The following is a 7600-nucleotide window of genomic DNA, read 5'->3' as shown; positions in this document are numbered from 1 at the left end:
CCATTGCTCCACCCATCATCATGGAACTGCAGGAGACGAACATGCTGTGTTGGGATGGAGGAGAAGGGCATGGGGATGTTAGTCACCAGTGACAAGCCTGCCCAGATCTACTTCTCCACAGAGGTACACCACCACAAGGTGTTCAATGTTTGGATGTGTTCTTGGGATGAATTATGTTATCTTTAATTTCTTGTGGTGGGTCGTGCAGGCTTGATGTACATATCCATGACTACTTGCTCAAGTGAAATATCAAAATTGCCAACATGTTCCTGGTACAGGGGGAGATGCTTCATAAAAAAAAAAGGGCAACCTGGTGCATGTAGCTCCCGCTTGCGCAGGGTCCAGGGAAGGGTCCGACCACTTTGGGTCTATAGTACGCAGCCTTTCCCTACATTTCTGTAAGAGGCTGTTTCCAGGACTTGAACCCATGACCTCATGGTCACAAGGCAGCAGCTTTACCACTGCGCCAAGGCTCCCCTTCGGGGAGATGCTTCATGAATCCTTCAATTTGTAAGTACCATTGTTGCTTCTGTTTAGTATGCTTCAAGTTTGGAAGATTGACAAAATGTGGCCAGCTTGCTCTAGGGCTTTAAGATTGGAAGATGCAAAAACATGAAGCAATTTATTCAGTTGTTTTTCTGTTTGCATAGTGGTCCACAAGGCAGATTATCTTTATCTCAATATGCACACAAAAGCTGATCTTAAATGGTTTGGTTAATGCCAGATTTCTTTGGTGACATGATTTTGGAGGTTTAGTTCAGTTTAAAAGAAAATGCCATGTGACTTTTATTATTGATGTCTAGATTAGAGATCATATGCAAATAATCTTTTTCAATTGATATGATAATTTACAGTAGATAAATGTTATTAGCTCTATACTATGGATTATTTCCCATGATTTTTGGGTCTGGTTGGCATAGTGATATTATCTTACAACTATCCCTTCCTACCTATAAGTATAATGTCTGTCCAGATCTTGCACTAAGCCATTATTTATGAAGACTTGCCTTTGGAAAAATTTATAAAATTCTTTGTGCTAGCTAACTTTGCTTATCCAGATTGCATTGACATAGTGTTCGATCTTGCCTTCTGTTGTTACTAATGCAAGTTGCAATGTCAGTTTAGTCTAATGCAACCAAGATGAATGTGCATCAGTCTGGAACTGAGATTCTCAATATTCACATTGTCGATAACAAGGTACCTAACTATGTATATAGTGAAGTCTACTTCTTTTGTCCTTCCTGTTGTTAATAGCTTTTGCATCGCTATTAGCCAATCAGCAGGATTTGAATCATTATATGAGTGCAAGGAGATTTCATGTGTCATGTAAATTGTAAGTTATGTATGGCTTGGTTATTGCAGTTTTGGGTTGGGTTGCGAGCACCTCATCTACTCAACATCAGCTATACTTGATGTGTACTTGCATATATGTATCTGCCACATATTATGATACTAACGACACTTTCCTGCTACCTCGGTACTTCAGTATGGTACAACTTTTCTGAAAAGTAATAAGGTAAATTAGTCATTGTTTTGTTTGACCACGCGGAGGGCGCGCATCCGGCTCTCGAACCCTAGAAATTCCAGTTTCTGTTTCTTCTTCCATCTTTATCTTTTTTTCCTTTCTCTTCACCTGATTGACACTAATTTGTTTGTATGCTTTCTTATTTGTTTTGCAAGTACAGATCATGGTGTTGATTGCTGACTCGCCTTTCAACAAGCAGTGCAGATTTCTTGGGTGTTCAGGTAGCTTATTTTACCTCCCCCTCCCCTCTATTTTTTTTACTTATGTTTTATGTAATCTTGATAATTATTTGTTGTCGAACAGGTTCATAGATGGTAGTAGAACTTCTAAAAACATTGAATTCTCATTTCATAAGTGAGTTGTAGGAGATTCTCCATCTACAATTGCAGTAAACTGTACGTTGCAGTACAATAGGGACACCTGGATTTAGATTTGGTAGCAAGAATACATGTGTGATGAGAGAAAAAACAATCTTGACTTTAGAGCCATAAGATGCTGATATAGTTTGACTTCTGTTGGAATACTTGATGGCCTCAGTACTGTAGGAGTTTGATTTGATTTCTCAGTACTGTAGGAGTTTGATTCAATACTTGATGGCCTCAAAATGGATACAGGATCTGTTGGAATCAAGAAGGCATTAAGGTAGCCCACTTGATCTACTTTAGCTCCATGTTTTATTAATGGCCAGCTTACTTACTTTGATATATAACACTAATGTTGATTGACATCAACTCGCGGTTCTGCCCTGAGGCGAACCTTAGCCACTGCAGGTCCGCGGTGTGGCTTCTTGGTTCTGCCTTGTATAAATAAATTCTCATACAATGTTTTTTTGGACTTTTGGTTTGCGACTACCAGTTTAAGTACCGAGGTGTTGGGCACTAGACTGCATGTTTTGCAATTCTTAGTGCAGATGTACTATTGTATTTGACATGATGCCTCTAAATAAGTTTCGTAACCTAAATGATCATAAGAATGTATACTTTTGTATCTTTTCCTTTTTTCGAGAAACAACTGAGTAAGTTTTGTTCTCTGATTGCTTTGATGTAGAGCTCAGGTTCGAGGACAAGGCCAACCTCATGCAGTTGATTAAGGTGAGGTTTCCCATTGATTCTATACGTTTACTAGGATTTTTGAGTGAAAGTGCTTGTAGAGGAGGTTTTAGAAACAAAATCATGCTTGGACTAAGTACTTGGGCACATATTCCCGAGTCTATTTGGTTGGCTCAGTACGTCAGTTGTTAAATTGTTCCTTTGTATTAATTATAGTTTGTCTGCAAGTGATGATGAGTAGAAATCTCTGAGATTTGTCGGAAGTCAGTATACAACTATATATTTACATGGAAAACATGTGATATTTTGTTTGGTCCTTGTTCTAATTTAGTCACCAGAAGTAATGAGCAGCAAGAACTGATCATGCTGGTGCATCGTATTTGAGATCTGGTGTTCTGCGCAGATGACTCTTGTTCATTTGGACGCCTTGGGTTATTTTCATGGTGGAGTCATGCTAATCCAGTGTCGTGGTTGTGCAGAATACGCTACAGGGTTTGGTGGTCCAGCACATCGAGTGCTCGAGAGCCTGGAGCCAAGGTCAGGAAGCGCGTTGAGGCGCTCCAAAATATATCCAGGTATAACAGGGTTTCTCTCCGTTTATAACGGGTACCATTGTAATGCTTTTGCTTTGGCATGAATTTATGTGTTGAAGTCCATTACTTTATTTCTATGTGAGCATCTGATCGAGCTAACATCCATTTTATTAGTTCTATCGCTTTATTGACATCTGATAGAGAAGGATACAAATGAATCAAGGACCAGTTCAAATAACAGAATGGAAATAAAATAACATAAAAGTCTCGTGTTCAGTGAGTTTTCAAAGCTATTATGGTCTAGACATCTGATGGTCAAAATTCTATATCATTTGTTGATTCTAAATAATATGAAAATGACCTAAGAGATCATGAAGTACTGTAGGATTATTTTTTATATGATATGTGCCTTTAGGTGCTCTTGGCTAACCACAATCCCTTTGTTTGTCTGCCATATCATAATACAAAATGTACCATTTTTTTACCATATTACTATGCTACTCGAAAATCTTCGTATATATGCTATTTTTGGCCTGCACCGCATCGAACATCCTCAGGCCAGGACAAGTATGGTGTGGCAGACTGTGTCCTCCTATTTTCAACTGGATATAGTTCAAATATATTTGCTTCTATTTCATACGGTTATAAGCATGTTCCTCAATTTCTATAAGCAAATGAAGAAATGAAGAAGATAACGTTTGTTTGTTCTTTGGACTGAAGAAATGCACATATGTTTAACAGTAAATGCTTAATTTTTTCTCCCCATGGCCCAGTGCTTACAAAAAGAGGTGACCATTTAAGAGACCACAAACTACTGTAGGATTACTCCCCCCCCCCCCATGGAATGACCGCCACTGTTGAAGTTCATTCTGTCTCATTTTTTTGAAGGTAGGGCTACCACAAGCTGTATTCCATGAAGCATTTGACCCACCTATTCGTCCTGGTTTGACGATCTGAATGTGTGTATACTAAGAAATTAATGCATGACATGGCTCTGATAAAGTGATAATCATAAAGCCTCTATGGTTTTTTTTACCGTCAAGTGGTATATAATAATTATGTTTCCGGGGGAAACAGATGCAAAGCATGTGGCTCTATGTAGTGACTCTGTCTTACTTGCCTTGCTCTATGTAGTGTATTGTATAACAGTTCACCGTTTTTAATTTGCCTTGCTGGTTCCTTTTGTGTTTTACCCAAGCTGCATACCTCACCTCTGTTTGATGTGTGAGTTCTCCATCTTTCTGCAGGTGCTACTCAATTCGTTAGTTGCATCTGATTATGCGCTAGACAACACAACAATTTGATTGTGAATCTATTCTGGTGCAGAGTCGTTCGATGCTTGCACCGTTGTAATTACTTGTAAGTAACCAATGTCATTCTTAACAGTATAAAAGAATGTTTAATGGGAATGTCATAGGTTACTCTTATTTCCTAAATATTTTGGTTCCTCTGTAGTTGCTGGTTAGTTATTATGTTCAGTACATGTAGTCTGGCTGATTATTTTTTAGAGGCCTTTTTTGGGAAGGCTTCTACATGCTGTTTGAATTACTGCCTTATGTTAATAGAACTTGAACTGTGACTTCTTCATAGTGTCAACCATCAAAGGAAGTAAAAAGCACAGTGACCTGCTCTTAATGATATATGTGCACTGAAATTTATTTGGATATGTTGTTGTTTGATGGATTGCTAACAAATAACAACCAGGTGCTTTTCTCTCATGTTTTAGTTTCAGTGAACATAAATACTTTAGTTCACGCATATTTATGCCAGATGGCATGTACCCATTATTTATTGGTTTAACATGACAGATATAAAAGAGAAGGCATACCATAATCTCATAAACCTGTTAATGACAGATCTGGTTGTATTTCAATTTTTATGAAGTTGCTTTGAATTAAAAAAAATCTGTCCATCCTAGAATCTATCCAGTTCATGTGCTCAATATCAGCAGGCATGTCATGTTTAGTTCTTGCACAAGTACAACCTCTAGCAATATTTGTTAACATATTTTTATGGTGTCAGTGGCTACTTCCAGTGCTGATCAAGAGCAGGGACAACAGATCATGTATCCTTTGCTTCATGAACTAATGTTCTAAATTCTTCAAGCGGCGAGGCACACATGCCTTTTAGGTAAGTAGCTCTTGGGGTATTTCCTTGAATGACATAATGTAACAATAGCATTTTTGTTCTCACCATCATTTTTTATTGTCTTGCAACATTATTTGATTTCTTTCTCTTATAAACAGAGCAGTAGTTGCTCCTTCTAATTGATTTGTGTTGTATCTACATGGTGTAGTGGTGTGTTTCTGTAGAATATGTACAGTTCCATGTTTCTGTTTTCTGCATTACTTTGTTCTCTAAGCTCTACCAATAGTGAGAACAAATTCTTTTTTGTCCTTGCATAACTATTTACCTGGACCCAGTAATTGCGAAATGTTAATACAAAGGTAGAAATCCAGCAATATTGATTGTTATGCACATGATTGATGCTTCCTTGTAATTTTCTAACTATAAGTTGCTTTCTTACATGGGCGAATTAAAGTTGAGACCTATTGGACCATAGTTATATACATCCATGTAAGTTGCTTTCTTACATTTGCTTTATGTCGAGTACCCTGTGCAATACTTCTGTAGTCCAAAACTATATATCTAAGACTGATGTTCTAACGGTGCCACTTTCTATTTGCAGTAGCAGTACTATCGCAAAGCCAGTTGATGCTAGGTGTGCTTGAAGATGTTTCACTCCATGGATCAATAGAGTACAATGGTGAGATCATTTAGTTTATTGGGTTGCATCAATCTGTGATGTCCAGGATGATTCATAATCATTTGTGACAACCTGACATGTGCAAACTATAGAGGAGTAAGCAGTAGTGCATGGAAATAATAAAAATACATCATATATATGTGTGTGTGTGTGTTTGTGTGCAGGACACACGCCCATGATTCATAATCATTTTTGACAGTCTTAGAAGAACAATTTCCCATTGTTTTTCACCCCCTATTGAATGTTTTGCAAATTTCATCCGTTGGTGGAAGGAATCTGTACTCTTTCTTTAGTGCTTTGTTTCCCTACTTTGTGGTAGAGAACGGTGTGCCTTCGTGTATAATAAATGGTCTCTACTCTTGCAGCCCTTGTATTATTATTGCTATTATTGCCATCTACTTTAGAATAGAATGATGAGATGTGATCATGCACTTGCATTATCCAATTTCTTACTGCTAATCGGGTAGGTTCAGCTGTAATGGAGTTGGTATCATGCCCTTTTACATTGTGTAGATTGTTTGATGTTCCAAGATAAAATCATGATGTTTTTTTTCTCATGTGAATCCGAAGGACCTGATGCTTGTTCCTGTGCTCACTGATTCTTTTTTGTCAACTCATAGCATTTCAGATAGATATAATTAATTTTCCCCATTCAGATATCATAGGCTTTGCCTATTTACCAGTGCTACTGTTTGTGATCTCATGCCTCTCTCATGATTCTCCCAATCTGAAATGGAGAAACATTACCTTTTTTGACAGGCTTTGTCTACACTTATCTTTAAGGCTACAACCCGGAGTCTCATGGAGGTGTGAAGATGATACCCAAGTAATCTAGGACACTAATTTGTTACGGTTCACTTGTGTACAAGAATGCCATGTTCTTTCCCATGTAATATATTGTCATTTTTTTGTTTAACAATTAACATCATCTAGACTATGTTTCTTTCTATGGTAGTAAACATCATCCAGCTTTTTGGTTTGGATCTGAGCGCTGGACCATGGTGATGGAGACTGCTCTTTGAAATTCCAATACACTAGCAGAAAGAAGCAAAAGTTGAGGACCAGGTTGTTCTGAGTATATTTGTCACAACAAGTATGATTTGGTATGTCATCTTATATTTCATATGAAATTTGCCAATGGTGTGTGATGAATCTTGATGTTTTCTATCCTTTATATGGATAAGCTGTAAACTTTGTTTTAGATTAGTACTTCCTCTCTCATGTTTGCTTTCTTAGTACTGAACTTAGAGTCAAGTGGTTACCTTTTGTGGTCTGATGAAAGCATTGAATCTCATGATGATGTTGAAGTCACATGATGTTTTGTTTCTATCACAAATGAATATTTTGTATTTTTTGGGTTGAATACATATGCTAAACGAGGATTCCTACTAACATGAACATTACTTGCTTGATCACATCGTTGGGACCGGCACCCTCGCGCCAAGGCGCGATTCCGATCTAGTTGGTAACGATAGCATACATAACCGGGTAATTACATAGTCGCATTGTTAGTAACTATAGCATATGCAGCTGGTAACTCTGTAACTGTCAGGTTGATAACTGCAACATATGCATATGTGGTTTCCGTGCATGTGACCCTTCTCGCACCGGAATACTACTATGATGTGGTTGGGTTGTACCTTAAGACATTTGTCGTCTCCCAATCCTCGGCATCGCCTACCTCTCTAGCTACATCTCCCGCGGAGGCCTCACCGTCCGCATCACC

General features: G+C 38.1%; 1 long non-coding RNA gene across 18 annotated transcripts in view; it reads left to right on the top strand.

Annotated features, from left to right (window-relative positions):
- The window catches only part of LOC119340137, a 7957-nt gene extending 756 nt beyond the window's left edge, over window positions 1-7201 (top strand). For 2 of the 18 annotated variants that reach the window (XR_005164395.1, XR_005164396.1), the window contains exons 2-11: window positions 33-123; window positions 209-1746; window positions 2100-2167; window positions 2573-2616; window positions 3054-3149; window positions 4355-4466; window positions 5130-5237; window positions 5650-5684; window positions 5797-5874; window positions 6634-7201. This is a non-coding gene — a long non-coding RNA (uncharacterized LOC119340137). Of the gene's footprint in view, window positions 1-32; window positions 124-208; window positions 1747-2062; window positions 2168-2572; window positions 2617-3053; window positions 3150-4354; window positions 4467-5129; window positions 5238-5649; window positions 5685-5796; window positions 5875-6633 lie in introns of all 18 variants that reach the window. The other 16 variants (XR_005164412.1, XR_005164403.1, XR_005164399.1 and 13 more) reach the window with 16 other exon arrangements.
- The last annotated feature ends 399 nt before the right edge of the window (window positions 7202-7600 follow it).

This window comes from Triticum dicoccoides, chromosome 7B, assembly GCF_002162155.2.
Source record: "Triticum dicoccoides isolate Atlit2015 ecotype Zavitan chromosome 7B, WEW_v2.0, whole genome shotgun sequence".
Taxonomy (NCBI): domain Eukaryota; kingdom Viridiplantae; phylum Streptophyta; class Magnoliopsida; order Poales; family Poaceae; genus Triticum; species Triticum dicoccoides.
This window is presented reverse-complemented; position numbering and strand designations above follow the sequence as displayed.